This window comes from Triticum urartu, chromosome 4 (assembly GCF_003073215.2).
Source record: "Triticum urartu cultivar G1812 chromosome 4, Tu2.1, whole genome shotgun sequence".
Lineage (NCBI taxonomy): Eukaryota > Viridiplantae > Streptophyta > Magnoliopsida > Poales > Poaceae > Triticum > Triticum urartu.
In genome coordinates, this window is record NC_053025.1 from 451,856,582 (window position 1) to 451,878,586 (window position 22,005).

General features: G+C 46.9%; 1 pseudogene; it reads right to left on the reverse strand.

Moving 5' to 3' along the window:
- Positions 1-6,553: 6,553 nt before the first annotated feature.
- On the reverse strand, positions 6,554-8,107 carry LOC125554793 (annotated as a pseudogene).
- Positions 8,108-22,005: the final 13,898 nt, after the last annotated feature.

The window sequence follows — 22,005 nt, forward strand, 5'->3', positions numbered from 1 at the left end:
TTTATGCAATTTACTCAGTTTCAGCTGTACTGCAATTCTATAAGCAGAAGCAGGTTGTCTTCAGTGATCACTAAAGGTCTGGGCAGAGTTATCTGTTATCTGTTATTGTTTTTTGGGTGGTGGTGATCGATACTTCTAACCAATCCCACAGCTTTTTGGTGCTGTTGAAGCTAACGGTGTTCTTTCTGTTTCATGTGCTTCTCTGCACAGATAGATGGATGCTATGTTGTTGGCGACCTTCAAAAGATGGCGCAAGGAGGAGCTGCCGGGCGATACGTCGACCGCACAATTCGCATGAAGGAAATTAAATTACAAGAACTAGTACTTGTTGAAAATTTGTATTCTGATTTCGTCATGTCGCTCTCACACTGTAAACCTAAGATTCTCTGTTTTCACGCACAAAGAGTCAGAAGCCTTAACCGGTTTGTATTCTCTTTTTGTCACCTCGCTCTCACGCCCTAAAAACTGAGAGTTTCTGTTTTTATGAACAAAAGAGTCAAAGCCTAAATGTAAGAAGTATAGAATGCATGATCTAGAACAGAACATATTCCCTGTTTTGGCACTATACCAGATTCAAAGCACAACCCAAAATTCATAGTACATCAATGAGTTTACTACCCGAGCTGACTAATTAGTACTGCAGTGCTTCATTAACCTGCTACAATCAACCGGAATTCAAGGTAAGATTTGAGAGTATTGTCATGGCTGATACTCCTATCCAAACTGATTGAAGAACAGCTCAAGAATCTCTATAGATTGTGGCATAGAAATTTGTGCCTGCCGATATCTCTTCTGTTTCTAGCTCTCACCCAGCAACCTTTACTTTGGCACCGATAACCTTTCCTCTTCTGCATCTTGTGAACTTTTCTGAGATGACGCTCGATCTAAAGGGAAGATAAACATATTTTGGTGATTAGATATATGTGACAATATGATATTGGTAATTCATAGATGATAAGACAGAACAGATAGAGAAAGGGACCTCAATCTCTTTGTTGGCAATTTCAGCAACCGGGTCCCTCCGCTCCAAGTAGCAAATTAGGCACAAAGTTTTACTTTTATCCTTACTCTTGATCTCCTTATTTTTTATCCAGTAGCTGAGATGCATCTCATCGTCTTCTTCTCTTCCATTATACTCCTCATCACCTGTTTCTTCTTCTCTTTCACTATCCTCCTCCTCGTCCATCCTCTCGATACCCAAATCATCATCTTCTTCTTCTCTTTTACCATGCTACAAAATTATCATTTGATTCAGTACTTGCACGGCTCTCTACCACTCCAGCCCGCACTCAAGAAATATTCAATTTGTACGTGCTACCATAATTAATTAATCATATATGTACAACATTTTGACTCGAAATATTAATTAAAGGATTTTACTACAGGGGCAACTAACTGGTGCAGGCCATTATAGCAGTAGTATCAAAAGAAAACCCAGCAGCTTAGGAAAAGAAGCCAAAAGCGTGTGCATTTGCTTGTATGCTTGAACAGAACATCATACTGAATTGCACCTTAAGCTTGTAGTTGTATGCTTGTACAACATTAGGAGCATACTAGTTGATGTTAAGCAGAAAGAGAGAATGATAAAACATGACTAGCTTTGTCTACAGACAATGTTGTGGAATTGAGCATAAGGTACAGACAACTTTGGAGAGGACCATTTTCACTTGGTCAGGTAATATCAAAAGAAAAGTCAGCAGCTTAGGAAAACACACCAAAAGTGTGTGCATTTGCTTGTATGCTTTGAACAGAAATCACATTGAATTGCACTAACACAATATCTGAAGTTAATTGTGCGGTGCACTAACGAAACACCACATTGAAACCTGAAGTTAATTTGGAGGTACAGAGAGCTTTGGAGAGCTCCATTTTCACGTGGTTAGGTGATATCAGAAGAAAAGTCAGCAGCTTAGGAAAGCAAACCAAAAGTGAGTGCATTTGCTGGTATGCTTGAACAGAACATCATATTGAGTTGCACTAACACAATATCTGAAGTCGACTGAGGCGATGCACTAACGAAACACCACATTGAAACCTGAAAGTGAATTCTCTGAACCCATATGCATACAGATTAGTGAAGATCGAAGGATCAACGATTGTACCTGGACAGTAATTCGCGGAGGAGTGGACTTGGAATTGGAAGGAGCCGAAGCAGCGGCAGGGCACGGAGGAGATCGACGATCGTGACGCTGAGGCGTCTGACGAGAAGGCGTCCAGCGCGGCTGCTGTTGAACAGAACATCATATTGATGTTAAGCAGAAAGACGACTAGCTTATGACCATAGATTGATAACATATAAGTTGATGTTGATGTTGATGTTAAGGGGATCAACATAAGCATTTTCTTTCCAATTGGCATCAAAAATATCTGAAGTGAAGTTTCTGAACAATCACTAAGGAAGTATCTGACGAAAACATCACACTGAAACCTGAAATGAAGTATCTGAACCGATATGCGTACAGCTGATTACTGAAGATTGAACATGAGCAGGATCAAGCGATCGTACCTGTGCAGCGATTCGCGGCGGAGTCGGCTTGGAACGAGTCGACGCAGGGTACGCTGGAGCATGATGCTGAGGCGTCGGGCGAGAAGGGCCTGCCGTCCAGCTCCAGCGCGGCGGCTGCTTCTTGGGCTCATGCCTGTGCTGGGCGGTAGGGGCGAGTCCTTGGGCAGGACGCTCGTCCCGTCCGCCATGCCGCTTCTTTCCTGCTACTATCTGCCAACCTTCCGTGTCGGTCTCGGCGGTGGGGAGCTCCTGGTCCTGGGTGGCGGCGATGGTGACCGGAGGGGCCAACGACCCGCGCTCGCCCAGCGCATCTTCCTGCTTGAGCGTCCCTTGGGCCTGGTTCTTGGCCTTGCTCCTTCGGGCCTCCTCGACGACGACGGCGGGCACGACCGCGGGGATCTCCTGGGCGGCGGCGATGATGATGACTGGAGGGGCGAGCGTGCTGTCCTGGGAGGCGGGATCGTCCTGACCCTCTTGCTTCAGCTCCGGTGAATTGATCGCGGCTTGGTTCTTGTTCTTGCCCCTTCGGCGGCGGCGCCCTTTGTTGGTTTCGGCCTTGGCCTCGTCGCCCGCGACGGCGTCCACGACCTCGGGGTCGTGCGGCGGGGGCGGCGGAGGGACAAGCGTGGGCTCACCGGGGCCGGCGTGCCCTACCTTGGCGCCTCGCCGGTTCTTGGTCAGGCGGCCCAAGAACAGGCGAAACCCCTGCACCCAGGTGGTGCTCGGACTCCCCGGAGTCTCCCGATCAGCCATTGCGAAGCGCGAAACGGGAAACGGGGGGAGGAAGAGGGTACGATCGGAGCGAGGAGGAGGAGGAGGAGGAGCAGGAGCAGGAGGAGGGCTGTGGCTGTTGCAGAGACAGGGAGGAAAAGGGAGCACGAGCGGGAGAGGACGAAGAAGAGCAACGGAATTTAACAGAAAAGGGATTGGGCTCTCTCTAACTCTCTCTAGTATGAAGCCTATGGGCTCGACCCAGTGCGGCCCACTCTATAGTTTTTTTTCCTTCTAAGTAGTATCATTTTTCTTTTTGGTTGCTACGCCAAAAAGAAAAAGAAAAATCTTTTTTCGTTTCTGAGATGAGAGGTGGGGCGCTCGTCTCTCCGGGCTCCGGCGACGGCCGTGCCAGGCAGCAGCGGCTGCGCGGGCCGAGCAGCCGGAGTGTCGGCCCCATCCCGTTGTGTTTAGTCAGTCACCGAATCGTGGGCCCGTGACCGGGAGCGACCAAACAGGAATCGCAATCCTCCTGATTTGGGTCCGACCTAACCGTCGCCACTCGCTCGCTCCAAACCCTAGCTAGCTACTCTACCTGCCTCGCGCCGCCGTCTCCGGCGCCCTCGGCCCTTCCGCTGCGTCAAACCGCCGGTGGCTGCGCGAGGTTCCGCTCCCCAGCGTGGCGCTCTTCGGCATCGCCGCCCACCCCGAGGGCGCCGGCCTCCGCAACGTCTTCAGCTCATCCCGGACAGAGGTGAGTAGTCCCCAACAGCGGGCGCCGTACCAGATGGTGGCTGCTTTGGGGGCGAGCTCCGAGTGCCTGCTCATAGGTGAAAAATACTCGGGGATCAGTGTTGCTGTTTCTCCAAGGTGGAATCATCATATATCCTTCTTTGTTAGTTTCTGTTATGCTTCTGAGTTGTATGACTAGATCATTAGTAACAGATTCTGTAAGTTGTTCTGTATGCAAGATGGTGGCAGAGTGAGTATGATCTTTCAGATTTTGCCTCTTGCATACAAGATGGATCTGGCATTCTGGCTTAATCTTTGATATCTGTTGTTGTTGGTTCTTTTCGAAATGCAACTTCAGTATCACACAATGCACTAAGACCTGATGGACCACCGTCCTGGTCCTTTCAAAATTGTGATGGTGGATCAGACAGGAAGTTGCTCTGCATTGGAAAAAGGAAGAAGCAAGAGCTAGGGTGCCCTCTCCTCTCCTGCTTGGCGTGTTAAATGGAGTTGCAGGTCTCACTTGAATGAAACATTGGTTTGATATTCATATCTCATTGTCGGGTTCATTGACTACAAGCTCTCTGCCTCTCATTGCACCTGCTGATTATGGTCTTGCAAGTTTAAAATGCATGCTGGCTTGCTGAGTAATAGTGCAGTGAAATGAATTCCTTGAGATTATATGTTCTGGAATTTATGGAGTGCTGTAGTATTGTAATTCTTATGTGACCAGGATAAATAGTTTTTCAACCTATGATGTAAGAGCCCTTCTGGTTATAGTAAACACGATTCAGTAAAAATAGTGGCCCTTCATTCCTGAAGTTTTCTCTGGATGCAGGTGCTAGATATACTCTAATTGATACGTAGTGCATATTTATTTTAGAATCCGAAGATAGTTGTTGTGGCACGCTTCATGTCTGCAAGTTTACTAGAGGCAGTAAGATTACCTTATTGTCACCACAACGGAAGTGAATCCTCGCCAACAGATCTGACACCTCCTGTTTGGTAGTAGAATAGCCTTATTGTCATAGGCTTAGCGAGCTGGACGTGTCCATTCAATCATTTTCATTTTATTATACATGCAATTATCTATTCCTGGTTACAGAAGAAATTGATCAAATTGATGATTTCGACAGCAGCAATTTCTTGAAGTGATGGATGCATGGCATAGTTACTACTACTATTTATAAAATCATTCACTACGATATACTGTTCATAATAATTTTGTCCTAATACGCTGGGCTGAATGCACCTACTTTCACTCTTTATAACAAGGGTGGTCTGAAGTCTCTACTTGACTACTCGATGCAAGTTTCGGTTACTGTTTACAATCATTCAGTGATACTACAATATCCCCGTTCATAAGGATTTTGTCCTAATACTCTTGACTGAATGCAGCTGCTTTTGCTCTTTACAGCCAACAACCAACATGGCAATTTACAAATCTCTACTTGACTACTCAGATAGGATGTCTCAAGTTAATGCACCTGAAACATCTGATTGATGAATTATGAGGATGATCCTATTGTACACATCTTACTTGGATGGAATTGACGTTCGTGACGTATGATATCTGGTTTACTTTTCTATACCGTCTTGCATGTGACATTTTTCCTTAATCCAAAGATAATTGTTATTTGGATTAGGCACATCGGAGCTTATAGAAGAAGACAGCAGCCAGCAGGGCTGGGTGCAATGCAATCATGCAAGCTAAAGTTATGTTATGGATTATGGGAGTGATATGAATGCCCGGCAACTATCTCTGATTGGTTACACTGTACCGATAGTTTTTAGGCTTCAAAGCTTCAGAATGCAATCACTATCATGAGGCAGATACTTTTTGATCTTTTTTTTCAAGTTAATAGGTTCGTTATATTTTGATCTTTGATCTCTGTTATGGATACGGTTTTGTAGGTTGGGAAGTTGTGAGTTTGTATATCACCAATGTTATATGTGCCACACCATCATTATTTATGAAATCGGCATCTTTCCTATTTAGAGAAGTTGTGCTATTTCCGCAAAATAGATTCTGTTCAACTATGTATTTATCAAAGGCAGTAAGCTTCACTTTCTCCCTAAGGTATGTGGGTTTCCCTTATAGAGCTGTTATCTCCAAAGAACATTTGGTGAATAGAGAAAGGTGTTTATGAAATTGTCATTTGCATGTTTAGGCTATCCAATGCCAGGCTTCGGTCCACTGCTCGGAAGCCCTGATCGGGGCGGTCCCCCGTGCCGCTAGATCGCGCTCTTGGGTCGCATGGAGTGGGCCGGCCCTCTCGCCTAGCGCAACGCCCCACCCCACAGCGGGGGGAAAATCCCCTACATCTCCCGCATGCCTAGCTCCGCTGCTCGCCCGTGTGACATGGTGGAATTAAACGCTTCAAAGCTACTACTTGAATGACTGCCATGCACACAGTTCCTCTCTTGAAAATCAAATGAAACAAAAGGAACAGAGTACATTCACATAATAATCATATAGAAAAAACAACGTGAAACCACATCATTATTGTTACGCCAACCAGGATCCGGATCCAAATCAAAGCAAAATCATCATTCATCACGGGAACAAAAAACAAAAGTATGAGCCTGAGTCACTAAGACGACCTAGTCCTCGTTGGACGGGTCGAGAACGTGCCCCGCAAAGACAACTGCGTCGGTCGCCTCCTCCACTATGAAGTACGCAAACGGGTGGTCGGCTACAAAATCCACAGGAGGCGGCGGCGGCGGCCGCCGCGTGACAGAAGATCCTATGTCCACATACATCATGGAGACGGCAGCAGCTACGGTGCCCTCTTCGTTTACCTCGATGACCGCCTTGTGGATGACATCACTCAGGACCAATGGCAAGTCAGATCCATCACGCTCCACCATGTCAGACAGATCGGCTTGGTCGCTGAACGGCAACTGAAGCTCGAGCTTCTTCAGAATGGCGACGACGCTGCTGTGGAAGGACAGCTTGAACTTGGGCACCCGCAACTCCCTAACCTCGATCTTCCTCTTGGGTAGGTGCCTGTGCAGGAAGCCAGGTTGGGATGCTATGGTGTCGACCAGGTTCGGTAAGCCGTCGAAGGCGTCAGGGAGGAAGATGCACATAGAAAACTGTGTGCGCTTGTTACGATCGGCGTGCCGTCCTGTCAACAAGTTAGCCAGATGTTATGCATGCATTAGTATGACCCGCGAGGGGAAGGATCGAGACTGTGACTCGACGGACGAATTACCTTGCCCTTGAGCCATTTGGTACCGGAGAGATCGAGACTGTGACTCGACGGACGGATTATCTTGCCCTTGAGCCATTTGGTACCGGAGTTTGAGCACCTTGAACCCTTTGTGCACGGCGATGAACTGGGAGCTCCATCTCTGCATGAAGGGCACGTCGACGGTGCGGCCGTCGAGACGGTGGAACAGCTTGTTGGCGGTGGCCTCCTTGTAGAACGGATCCTCCCACTCGCCCTTGAAGTATATAGCGTTGCCGAGCACGACGCGGGTGTACGGCGTTATGGATCCCGGGCCAAGGACGGAGCCGATCAGGTTACCCGTGGCCTGCGCCACCCACGCGTTGATCTGACCCCGTGCCGCCTCCGGATTGTCGCGGAAGTCGACGGTGTTGGCGTCCGCCTTGTACGCGCTCGCGGCGGCGTGGCGGTAGGCTGGCTTCAGCGGGCAGGTGAGGTCGGTCCAGACGCCGCACGCGAACGCGACGCGCGGCCCGCCGGACTCGGAGTGGTCCTCGAGCGCGTCCTCCGCCACGCCGGAGAGGAACTCGTCCAGCGCGGCGCGGGACGGCGCGCCGAGGACGCCGAGTATCTCGTCCTGGGTGGCGCCCCGGGCGCCGGCGGCCAGGAGCGCGAGCGCCGCGTAGATGGACAGCGGCGATAACACCAGGTTGCTGCTCCCCGCGTTGTCGTCCTCGGCGAGGCGGCTCACGAGGCTGGCGGCCAGCGCCGCCAGGCCGCCGGAGCAGGACGGCGTCGTGTCCCCCGTCACTCTACAGTAGGGCACACCCGTCGCTTCCATCGCCTGCTTTTGAGACGGAAAGAGAACCGCGTAGAGAAACGACGATCGGTTCTTCACCGTGATGGCGAGGCGGCTTGCGAGGCTGGCCGCGAGCGCCGCCAGGCCGCCGGAGCAGGACGGCGTCGTGTCCCCCGTCACTTCCATCGCTTGCTTTCGAGATCGAGACGGAGAGAAAATCTCGTAGAGAAACGACGATCGGTTCTTCACCGTGATGCACGCTAGTCACAAGCAGTGGCGTAGCCAGCCCGATTTGTCAGGGTGGTCCGGTAATAGAAATATTTACACAAATTTTGTTTTATTTTAAACGAAATGTTTTTACTACACTATACATAAGCTATGGGGGAATTCCAGGGTGATCCATGGACCACCCTGGCCACCCCCTAGCTACGCCACTGGTCACAAGAATTGACTCTATTTATGTGATGCTCGGTGTATATGTGACAAGTCTGGCTCATCGAGGATTCCTTTGCTAGTTTCCTTGCCTGCTTGTAGATTAAGAAATCACGAATCAAATCACAAATCACAAACAGACTTTCCTTTCCACTCCTTTTTTCCTAATATCGTACGTAGAATACTTATGCTCAGCAGATTCACAAATCACAATCTGCCTACATAAAACACCAATCACATCCAGTGACCTCCTCAGATGCCGCGTCGGCAGGCGGCGATCTCCACCTTGCTCCTGCCCTTCCCAGAGTGGCGAGGTCCTGGAATGGCACTCGATGATGGATGACAGCAGTGTTTGGACATATATACCCCGGACCAGCTTGTAAAAGGAACTAGTTTGTGGTAAGCGTATGCGTCATTGCAGGGACGCGTGCGTGTTTATATAACACAAAGAGTACATGCGGCGGTAGGTTGTTGGAGTCTTGACTCATCCTCCAAGCTATACAAGAGATAGGATCAATACCTTCCTAACAACCTGCCTTGATTACAAGATACACACGCACACAATATCGTGACCTATGTGTCACGTCTAACTATACAAACTAACATCAAGCCTATCATTTAACATCCTCCCTCAATCGCAACATGTGAAGGTTTAGATTATTCTTGAAGGCTTGAAGTTGTCGAGCTTGCAAGGGTTTTGTAAAACCATCAGCAACTTGATCACCTGTTGGAATGAACCGTACTTCCAACAGTTTCTGTGCAACTCTTTCTTGAACAAAAATGATAATCAATTTCTATATGCTTTGTTCTTGCATGAAATACAGGATTTGCAGAAAGATAAGTTGCTCCAAGATTATCACACCACAACTGAGAGACATGTGACCTCCCAATGCCCAATTCATTAAGCAAAGTTTCTATCCACATCACCTCAGCAGTTGCATTTGCCAGAGATTTATACTCTGCTTCTGTGCTTGATCGGGACACAGTTGCTTGTTTCTTTGCATTCCAGGATATGAGGTTTGAACCAAGAAAGATAGCAAAACCACCAGTGGACCTCCTATCATCAGGACATCCAGCCCAATCAGCATCTGAAAAGGCACTCACTGCTGTTGAAGAAGACTTACATAATCTCAGCCCTGTTTCAACACTTCCTTGAAGATACCTCAAAATCCTTTTTACAGCTATCCAATGTACTGTGGTAGGAGCATGTAGAAACTGACAAACCTTGTTAACAGAGAAGGAAATATCTGGCCTTGTTAAGGTTAAATATTGAAGTGCACCAACTATACTTCTATACTTTGTTCCTTCCTCTGGACTCAACAACACTCCTTCATGCAATGACAATTTTTCAGTTGTAGACATGGGTGTGTTGGAGGGTTTGCAGTCTTTCATACCTACACGCTTGATTACATCTCTGGCATATTTTTCTTGAGTTAGTACTATACCATCATGCACCTTTTTAACTTCAATTCCTAGGAAATAATGAAGCTCTCCTAGATCCTTAAGAGCAAACTCATTTTTCAACTGTTTTAACAATGCTGAGGTGGCTTCTGAAGATGAACTAGCAACAATTATGTCATGAACATAAATTAACATGTATATTATCACCTTTCCATTTTTTTAAAGAAGAACAGAGAAGTATCTCCCTTGGAAGCTCGAAACCCAAGTTGTTGTAGTTTAGTGCTTAGCCTCGAGTACCAAGCTCTAGGGGCTTGTTTGAGACCATATAAAGCCTTGTCCAGCTTGCACACATGATTAGGTTTAGAACCATCTTCAAACCCAGGTGGTTGTTGTTGCGGAACGTTGCAGAAAACAAAAATTTTCCTACGGTTTCACCAAGATCCATCTAGGAGTTCATCTAGCAACGAGTGATTAGATGCATCTACGTACCTTGTAGATCGCGAGCGGAAGCGTTCAAAGAACGGGGATGATGTAGTCGAACACGACGTGATTCAAATCACCGATGATCTTAGCACCGAACGGACGATGCCTCCGCGTTCAACACACGTACGAAACGGATGACGTCTCCTCCTTTCTTGATCCAGCAAGGGGGGAAGAGAGGTTAATGAAGATCCAGCAGCACGACGGCGTGGTGATGGATGCAGGGCGTCACAGTAGCAGGGCTTCGCCTATACTACGAGAGAGAGACGTAACGGGGAGAGAGGAAGCACCAAAGGCTAAGGTATAAAATCCATCCTCTCCCCCACTATATATAGGAGGGCCAAGGGGGGGTGGTGCGCCAGCCCAGGAGATCTAATCTCCTTGGTGCGGCGGCCAGGGGAGGTTTCCCTCCCCCCCAAGGCACTCAGGGGTGCCTTCCACTAGTGGGACTCCTCCCATATGAAAACCCTAGGCGCATGGGCCTATAGGGGCTGGTGCCCTTGGCCCATACAGGCCAAGGCGCACCCCCTACAGCCCATGTGGCCCCCCGGGATAGGTGGCCCCACCCGGTGGGCCCCCGGGACCCCTCCGGTGGTCCCGGTATAATACCGATAACCCCGAAACTTGTCCCGATGGCTGAAACAACACTTCCTATATATAATTATTTACCTCCGGACCATTCCGGAACTTCTCGTGACGTCTGGGATCTCATCCGGGACTCCGAACAACATTCGGATTACTGCATATACATATCTTCATAACCCTAGCGTCACCGAACCTTAAGTGTGTAGACCCTACGGGTTCGGGAGACAAGCAGACATGACCGAGACGACTCTCCAGTCAATAACCAACAGCGGGATCTGGATACCCATGTTGGCTCCCACATGCTCCACGATGATCTCATCGGATGAACCACGATGTCGAGGATTAATCAACCCCGTATACAATTCCCTTTGTCAATCGGTATGTTACTTACCCGAGACTCGATCGTCGGTATCCCAATACCTTGTTCAATCTCGTTACCGGCAAGTCACTTTACTCGTACCGTAATGCATGATCCCGTGATCAACCACTTGGTCACCTTGAGCTCATAATGATGATGCATTACCGAGTGGGCCCAGTGATACCTCTCCGTTATATGGAGTGACAAATCCCAGTCTCGATCCGTGTCAACCCAACAGACACTTTCGGAGATACCTGTAATGCACCTTTATAGTCACCCAGTTACGTTGTGACGTTTGATACACCCAAAGCACTCCTACGGTATCCGGGAGTTACACGATCTCATGGTCAAAGGAAAAGATACTTGACATTGGAAAAGCTCTAGCAAACGAACTACACGATCTTTGTGCTATGCTTAGGATTGGGTCTTGTCCATCACATCATTCTCCTAATGATGTGATCCCGTTATCAATGACATCAATGTCCATAGCCAGGAAATCATGACTATCTGTTGATCAACGAGCTAGTCAACTAGAGGCTTACCAGGGACATATTATGGTCTATGTATTCACACGTGTATTACGATTTCCGGATAATACAGTTATAGCATGAATAAAGACAATTATCATGAACAAAGAAATATAATAATAATACTTTTATTATTGCCTCTAGGGCATATTTCCAACAGTTGTCTCATATAGACTTCCTCTTCGAGAACGCCGTGTAAGAACGCATTCTGCACATCCAATTGGCGAAGATTCCATCCCCTGGAAATAGCAACAGACAAAACAAGTCTGATAGTAGCAGCTTTAACAACTGGACTAAAGGTGTCCTCATAATCAATACCATATCATTGTTTAAAGCCTTTAGCTACTAGCCTAGCCTTGTATCTATCTATTGTGCCATCAGGTCTTTTCTTGATTTTATATACCCATTTACAATCTATAACATTCCTCCCTTGCTTGCAAGGAACTAAGTGCCACGTTTGGTTTTTCATGAGTGCATCATACTCAATATTCATAGCATTTTTCCAACTTGCATTGTTTAACGCTTCGGTCAAATTATGTGGTTCTCCAGTGGAAGCAAAATTTGCAAACTTGAAATTTCTTTCATACCTGACCGTCCCATCCTTGTATGTTGAAGGCTTTACAATACCTTTTTGTGATCTTGTTGTTACATGCTGTGGCGCAGAGTCAACAGGCGCAGAAGATCCCGATCCGCTACCTCATACTGGATCAGACCGAGCCAGCGCAGACGAATCCTCCTCGGCTGCTGCGCGCCTGGGCTGGCTCCGATCCCGCGCCTGTGGGCCTGGAGAAAGCGACCCACCGCCAGCCGACAGCACGCGGTCCACCGTCCGACTACCATCATTGCCTCGGGTGACAGGGTCCCTGCCCCCACTCGATCCGCGACAACTATCACGTGAGGGAGAGGAATCCACCGCGCCGCCCGACCGGGGACAGGACCCAGACGACGTGTCGCTCGCTGAGTGGGCCGCCGCGGAATCTGGAGGGGGCAGCGTCTGTGGCGCCACCAGATCCTCCTCGGGATCGTTTTCTGCGCCAAATCCGTCGGGATCAGCGTCAGCAGGCGGATCCTCCTCGTGTCCTGCGCCTGGCTGTATATGAACCTATTGCTGCTGCATAAAATCACGGTTTGGGGCTGCGTTTTTTTACCACCGTTGCCACCATTGTTAGTAAGGCTATCACACAAATGATCATCAGTACTATTTTCACTCCCCTGATCAGTTGGATTCAAGAGTTCTGGCGGCAATAAGAGAATTTCAGAACGTAATCTGGCTCCGGCATTGGGATGTAGAGTGGAGAAGGGAAATATATTTTCGTCAAAGACTACATCCCTGAAAATATACACACGTCCTGTAGAGATATCAAGACATTTGAAACCCTTATGAAGATTGCTATATCCGAGAAAAACACATTGCTTAGATCTGAATTGAAACTTGTGCTTATTATATGGCCGAAGATTAGGCCAACAAGCGCAACCAAAGATTCTAAGAGCTGAATAGTTGGGTTTTTCATGATACAATCTTTCAAGAGGAGTTTCGAAGTTGATAACCTTACTAGGTAGACGATTGATCAAGTATGTAGCAGCAATGAAGGCTTCATCCCAAAACTTTAGGGGCATGCAAGCTTGGGCAAGAAGAGATAGACCAACCTCAACTATATGCCGGTGTTTACGTTCTGCCGAGCCGTTCTGTTGATGAGCGTAGGGGCAAGAAACATGATGAGATATGCCAATTTTTGTGAAAAAGGAGTTGAGTTTTTCGTACTCACCACCCCAGTCTGTTTGGAGAGTAAGGATTTTGCGATTGAATTGCCTTTCAACAAGGTTTTGAAAGTCATGAAATTTTTGGAAAACTTCAGACTTATGCTTAATGAGATAGATCCACGTGAACTTGCTAAAATCATCTATGAAACTTACATAGAATTTCTTTCTCCCTACTGTTTCAACAACAGGTCCCCAAACATCAGAGAAAACAAGTTCTAAGGGAAACTTTGATTCACTTATTGACTTTGGATAAGGTAGCTGGTGACTTTTGCCTTTTTGGCAAGCATCACATACAAACTCATTATTGAACAAATTATCACATGGGAGGTTATTGTTGCTAACAATCTTTCTAATGATAACTGAAGAAGGATGACCTAAACGCCGGTGCCACCTATCTGAGGACAGTTTGATGACACTTAGCACTTGCTTCTTGGCGTTTCCCCCCACGTGTTTGACAGGATAGAGACCTCGTCTACCCCTGCCTCGAAGTAGAACCTTCCTCGTACCCTATTCCTTGACAAGAAAAAATCGAGGATGAATTTCAACGAAGGTATTGTTGTCGGTGGCAAGTCGACTAGCTGAAATTAGGCTTTTATTAGCTTCTGGAACATGAAGGATTTTGTTTAAGTGGAGATCTCGATCGGGAGTGTGAATAGCTGAATAACCAATGTGGTGAATAGCCATACCTGAACCGCTTGCAGTATGGATCTGTTCGCCGCCGCTGTACCTGTCCCGCACCGTCAGCTTCTCCAGGTCGTCGGTGATGTGGTCGGTTGCGCCACTATCCAGGTACCAGTTGGAGTCTACCCCGTACTGTGGGGTCACCATGTTGGCAGACTTCTCTTCTTCTCCCTGGCACGACTCATCATAGCGCTTCCAGCACTTCCAGGCTGGGTGGCCTGGCTTGCCACAGATCTGGCGCACCACCTTGGGGGCAGGAGCAGAGTTGTTGTAGTTGCCCCTCCCGCCTCCACCGCGACCGTTTTGCTTGGTGTAGGGACGGCCGCGATCATCACCAGAGTTGCCGCCACCTTGTCTGTCGCGGCCGCGGTCACCACCGCCGCGACCACGCCCGCGTGTCACCGCGATCGCCGAGGACTGGGATCCTCGTGGCGAAGATTCATCCGTGTCTCAAAGCTAACGAGCTGTGAGTACAGCTCTGGCACGGTGACTGGCTCCACACGGGAGCACATGGCTGAAACCACCGGGTCGAAGTCTTCTTCAAGCCCGGCCAGGATGTGGGAGACGACGTCCTCCTCGTCCACCCTTTTGCCTGCTGTGACAAGTTCGTCACAGAGGGTTCAGATCTTGCCGACGTAGTCCGTGATGGAGTTGTTTCCCTTTTGAAGATTGGCGAGGGCGATCCGCACGTTCACGGTCGCGGCACGGGTCTATGAGGAGAGCATCCCCTGGACCGTGTTCCACAGCTCGGCTGAGGTGTGGCAGGTGGCGACCTGAATTGCCATCTCACGGGGCAGCGTTGTCAGAAGATATGAGAAAACTTGCTGATCTTGTGCATACCAGGTTTGGAACCCCGGGTTGGGGGTCTTCTTCTTGGTTTTCCCGTCGGAGTCCGTGATCTCCAGCTCCATGGGCGGCACCGGATGATCGACGTTGAGGTACTTCTGCATCTGAGCACCGCGGATGGCGGACAGCACCGTCTCCCGCCATAGCGCCTGGTTGCCCTTGGTGAGTTTCTCCGAGACGACGTGTGCGAATGGAGAGGATGGGAAGGTACTTGAAGATGTTGCCATGGATGAGCTCAAGAGAGGCTCTGATACCATGTAAAAGGAACTAGTTTGCGGTAAGCGTATGCGTCGTTGCAGGGACGCCTGCGTGTTTATATAGCACAAAGAGTACATGCGGCGGCAGGTTGTTGGAGTCTTGACCCATCCTCCAAGCTATATAAGAGATAGGATCAATATCTTCCTGACAACCTGCCTTGATTACAAGATACACACGCACACAATATCGTGACCTATGTGTCACGTCTAACTATACAAACTAACTATCAAGCCTATCATTTAACACAGCTCTCTCTCTCACTCGCACAGACGAAGATGAAGGAGGGAGCACACTGATTTTTTTAGACGGCGAACGTCATTGCGGCACGAAGGGCGTTTTTTTCCTGGAGCTCGAACTCTGGCTCGGCAACACACCGCGGATCTCCTCAGTCAGTACACACTCGGCCACGCATGCACATAGCCAGGCAAACAAACCATCCATGGTTTTGTGCCACTACCACCACGTATACTAACCAACCCACAACATGCACTACTAGCTAGCTGTACATGCACAGCATAGGACGCGGCAATCATGTAAACTGGTTTTTTTCTCTGGGACAGGCGATTACCAGGGCGACTAGGGTTTTGCCAGGCCGCCGCTGGCCGCTGTCGGGGCGGCGGCGCGTTGGCCGGCGATCATTGTCCCAGACGACGCCCGTGAGGTGTCGTGGCTGGTTTTCTCTATCTGCTGTGAGCTTCTACCTACGTGGTTCCAGGGCTACAGCAGATTCGTTTTTATCTGTTCCATCGCTAGTTCGGAGGAACATGGCTGGTAAGATCTGACTCTTAAGTTGGATGACTTCTCTACAATCCATCATGGAGTGATTCCGTGTTGGACTGTTCTAGTTTGTGGAGGTTGTTTGTTGAGAAAAGAAAAATGAGGATATTGGCGTGGGACTGCAATGGCCTTGGAAACGCCCCAGCAGTACGTGCGTTGGTGGATGTCCAGCGCAACTGGGCTCCTGATGTGATGTTCTTATCAGAAACTCATTTAGACAGCTATCCGGCAGAGTGTTTGAGGAAAAGATTGAAGATGGATCAAAAGCTTGTCTGCCCTAGTGATGGAAGAAAAGGTGGATTGTTGATGTTTTGGAAGGAGATTCATATACAGAGGCTAGATCTTGATCCTATGTATATAGATGTTCAAGTCAATGATGGGACCAATCAAACTTGGAGATTAACCGGGATGTATGGTGAATTCCGGTGGGAAGATAAATATAAGACATGTGATCGTATGCGCCAGCTTCATAGTGCCCATGATCTCCCGTGGCTATTGATTGGTGACCTAAATGAGATTAGTACGTTACAAGAGAAGGATGGCGGGAACCCTCGCCCAGTCCAGTATATGAACGCTTTTCAGGAAGCAATAAGGAACTGTGAGTTGCGAGACTTGGGTTACATTGGAGACCCATCCACATGGCGTCGAGGCAGAATTCGTGCGCGACTGGATAGAGGGCTGGTAAATGATGCTTGGGCATCGATCTTCCCCCATACTGCACTGGTAAATACGGAATTAAATCACTCAGACCACCGGCCTCTTCTTGTTGATACAGATTACTATTTCCATGCGAAGGGTGCGACTAATGGTTAGACTAGGACATTCGAAGCAAGATGGCTACGAGAGAGTACGTTCGATGCCGCTGTAATAGAAGCATGGGCGAAGGTAGTAGCTGAACCGAATGCTACGAATATTTATGAGAAACTTAACCTGATGCATGCACAGTTTCATGATTGGGATCAGCGGGTTCTCAAAAAACCTAGAAAGAGACTCCGGAAAGCCCAACGGGATCTCAAAGAAGTCATGGCTGGACCAATGTCTGATGACAATGAAATAAAGAGGAAAGAGTTGGCAGAACTGATTGAATATTTGCTTGAATTGGAAGAAATACAAGTTATGCAAAGGTCCAGAGCTAATTGGTTGAAAGGGGGCGACCGCAATACAGGCTTCTTTCAAGCTTTTGCTTCTGCTAGAAGAAAGAAAAACTTTGTAAAGAAACTAAAAGATGCGGATGGAAATTGGTTGGAAGGTATGCCAGAACTGAACTCTCGTGTCCTAGATTATTTTTCTCACCTGTTTACATCAGAGGTGCAGCATACGGATCCTAGTATTCTTCAGAAGGTGCAGCGGAAGGTATCTCAACATATGAATGACTTCTTAATGGCTCTGTACACTGTTGAGGATGTGAGGAAGGCAGTTTTCAGTATTGGGGACCTGGGCCCCGGGTCCGGATGGTTTACATGCAATCTTTTTTTAAAAATATTGGCATATAATTGGTGATGAAATTACTCAGGAGGTTCTTTTGGCTATCAATTCTAGGAAGATTCCGACAGAATGGAATGATACTACCATTATGATGATTCCAAAAACTGATGCACCTGAGCTGGTAACTCAATTTCGACCCATCAGTCTCTGTAATGTGCTTTACAAAATTATTTCCAAAATGCTGGCTTTACGACTGAAGGTTATTTTGCCTGAGATAATTTCCCCTACACAAAGTGCCTTCGTTCCCGGGAGGATGATCACTGATAATATATTAATTGCTTATGAATGTGTGCATAAGATTAAGAACAAGAGGGCTGGTCAGACAGGACTGTGTGCTGTTAAACTTGACATGCACAAAGCTTATGATAGGGTGGAATGGTCCTTCTTACATGATATGATGTTAACATTGGGATTCCATGAGCAATGGATTGAAATAATGATGGCTTGTGCCAGTTCTGTCAGATACAAGGTGAGGTTTAACTCTCAAGAGACAGACACGTTTACCCCTACCAGGGGCATTAGACAAGGGGATCCACTTTCTCCCTATCTATTCCTTCTCTGTGCGGAAGGGCTTTCTAGTTTATTGCAGTATGAAGAAGAATCTGGTGGCATAGAGGGACTTAGAGTGTGCAAAAATGCACCATCAGTATCACACCTTTTATTTGCTAATGATTTTCTAATTCTTATGAAAGCGGATGTTTTAAATGCAGCTTCCTTACAGCATGTTCTGGAGACCTACTGTCAGAGTTCAGGGCAATTGGTGAGTCTGTCCAAATCTAGTGTATTCTTCAGTCCAAATACTCCTACTGTATCCAAAACTGAAGTGTGTGAATAGCTACATATTGACACTGAAGCATTGTCTGATAAATATCTGGGCCTTCCAGCATTGGTAGGGGCTGATAGAAGTGACTGTTTCAGGCACTTCATTGAGAAGACTAAAGAAAGATTAATGGGATGGATGGAGAAACAACTGTCTACTGGTGGTAAGGAGATTTTACTAAAATTAGTGGCACAAGCGATCCATGTGTTTGCCATGTCTGTATTCGGTATCCCTAAAGGAATTTGCAAGGAAATAACTGACTTAATTTCCCAGTTCTGGTGGGGTGATGATGAGGAACATAAGAGGATGCATTGGTACTCTTGGTGGAAACTGTGCTATCCTAAAGCCAAGGGAGGAATGGGCTTCAGAGATTTATATTCCTTCAACTTAGCATTGTTATCAAAGCAGTGCTGGAGGATTATTACAAACCCCGACTCATTATGCGCTAGAATTCTAAAAGCGAAGTACTTCCCTAATAGCAGCCTTTTACAGGCAACCCTTAAAAATGGTGCTTCCTTTACATGGCAAAGTATTATGAAGGGACTAGAAACCTTCAAGTTGGGGTACGTATGGAGGATTGGTACAGGAGAAAATGTTCATATATGGAGAGATCCCTGGATTCCAGCAAGTCCGGATAGGAAGGTCATTACAGCAAGGGGACACACAATCCTATCTACAGTTGATGAACTCATCGATCCTAATACAAACACATGGGATGAAGATTTGATTAGATCCATCTTTAACCCTGTTGATACAAGGAGAATACTTCAGATTCCATTGAGCTATGACGCTTTTGATGATTTTATCGCTTGGCATCCTGACCGGAAGGGTATATTCTCAGTCAGATCAGCATACCGGGTGCAATGGACTCAAACTTTTCAGGGAAATGCAAATGTGATGGAGAGGCCGAGTGGGTCCACTTCTCCGGCGGTGTGGAGTGCATTGTGGAAGCTGAACATCCCACGGAAAATACAAATTTTCTGCTGGCGCGCGTTACATGGAATTATGCCCTTAAAATCCATACTCTGCAACCGGCACGTGGGTTCGATGGGAGCATGCCCAATTTGTCATCGGGGTGCAGAGGATGTGCGGCATCTGCTGTTTGAGTGCACTCATGCAAGGGATTTATGGAGTCGGCTGGGTGTTCTGGACAAAGTGGACGAGGCAAGGAGAGTAGACCGGTCTGGATCGGTCATTTTGAAACATATCCTTCTTGCACCAGATAGTCCAGCTCTCATTAAACCGAATCTGGATGTTAAACAAATCATAGCAGTGGGTGGTTGGTATCTTTGGTGGATCCGAAGACAACACACACATGATGGGACTCCTACTCCCATGAGGTGGTCAATGTCTGTTCTGGCAATTGCTAATAATTATCATGTTGCTAATTGTAAGAGTGCGGTCGTAGTACAACGATGGAAAAACCAGACCCAAAGTATGTCATCACCGGGATGCTAAAGGAAATTTTCTAGCTGCACAATGCAAATTCATTTCATATGCAGCAGATGTGGTTAATGTGGAGGCAATGGCAATGCGAGATGGACGGGCGCTTGCTAATTCCTTAGGTATGCCGCGGGTGGAAGCGGAATCGGACTCTACGATTGTCGTTGATGCGTGTGTGGGACACACAACATGGTGGGATGCAAATTCGGCAATATTCGCAGAATGTGTGGATATTTCCTCTTCCATTGGGAAAGTCGTCTTTAAACATTGTTATCGTGAATGTAACGAAGCGGCGCATGTGCTAGCTAACTATTCTTATTGTAATAAGATTACTAGTAGTTGGACAAACGAGCCTCCTGGCTTGTTATTCTCAAAATTGCTGGACGATATAATCCCTGTTTAATTCAATAAAGCTAGCCATGATGGCCTTCCCTCAAAAAAAGCTAGCTATACATGCACGTATGACCCGGCCACCCCAACCGGCCACTAACTCACGGCCGGCTAATCAGCTACTCCCTCCGTCCGTGAATAAATGTACATCTAGTTTTTATCCCAAGTTGCAAACATAATTTGGAATTTCATAGAAGCGGGCATAGTTAGGGGTGAACCATGAGAAGTTAGAGCAATTAATGGGTAGGTGTCGTAAACATCCTGAGTGTATCACGGCGTTGAATCAGAAGAAAGTTTTAAGATTTTGAATATAAAAGAGTAGTAGCACATATGACATCAAATTGGTACTCCCTCCTTCCATCTATATAGGGCCTAATGTGTTTTTCTAGACCTCATTTGACTTTTGACAAGATTAATAGTGCATGAGATGCATAATGTAAAAATTATATCATTGGAAACTCCTTTCACATACGAATTTGGTGATATGCTTTGTGTAAGTTGCATGTCATATATTATTGCTTTATTTGGTCAAAGTTAGTCTCAAAAAATGTATTAGGCCCTATATAGATGGAAGGAGGGAGTACACTATGAAACTACATTTCAAAACTAATCTAGTAATACTAATTTAGTGTCATAAATGCTGTCACTTTCCTTATAAAATTAGTCAAAGTTTTAAAACTTTGACTTAAGATAAAATCTAGATGTACACCTATTCACGGAGGAAAGGGAGTGACAACTAACGCATGCGCTAATAGTCAAGATTATGGCTAACAAGGGAAGCGCTGGCTATGGGCGACTACGGCTGGTCGGCTGGCTATGCGCGTGCGGCGTGAAGGGGCGAGGGAGTTGGCGGCGCTGGCCGACCACGCCGAGGTATCTTCAACTTCCCTCCAGCGCCAGGCAGTGCCTCCAGAAGCTCCCGCCCAAGAATTACCTTTTCCTAAAACCCACGACTATTTTTTCTATGAGGTTGAATATTTCAAGCTCGCGTCATTGGATTTGGATTCAGATGTTTCTTCGCTCTCAAGTTTAATACCCCAGACAGTAGGCACTATGTCCATGTTATACCTCATCAACTCAAAAATATAGATGATATGATTGAGAGCTGGAAAATGGCATCACAGCGGACAATGCCCAAGAATTGCCTGGATTAGCAACATATAATGTCCATATATTCCTGCTTGTTCAGTAAGTTCAGGTGTAGACTTAATATTTATAATATAGACTGTAATGGAATTGACAATATGCAAAGAAAAATATATAGATGATATGATTGAGAACTGGAAAGTGGCATCACAGCCTACAATGTTTAACAAGTGGATAAGGGACTATACAGCACTAAGAAGCAGCAACAACTATATGCTTAGATAAACAGCGGTACTGAACCCAAATTTCTTTCATCTTCTTTTTTATTTTTTCAACTCTTTTTTTGTGTGATATAATTCTTTTTCTACCCCAAAAAATTATTTGCTTCCTTTTTATCAATGCGAATCATGTCAATTTCTAATTAGTTTGATTTGCTTTTCCATTAAGAGATTCTTTGATGCAAACTATGTTACTCTCTCCATCCCACAATATAAGACCCTTTTTTTTTCAAGGATACGTCAAGCAGACGTATCACGATCATAGATAGAAGATGCCAAGATGGCGGGTTTTTACAACGTTACAACAGAACCCACGGCTGCACGAGCCCGAGACCGCATGCTAACTACTCGCTACCACGGCACGAGCCCGAGCCCGAGATCGTTTTTTTATCTTTACTCATTGAGACACCATTCTTCAATAATACACGCCCTTCCACTGTGTTCTGTTCGACTGGTTCTTGGTCTGTGATCTCTGA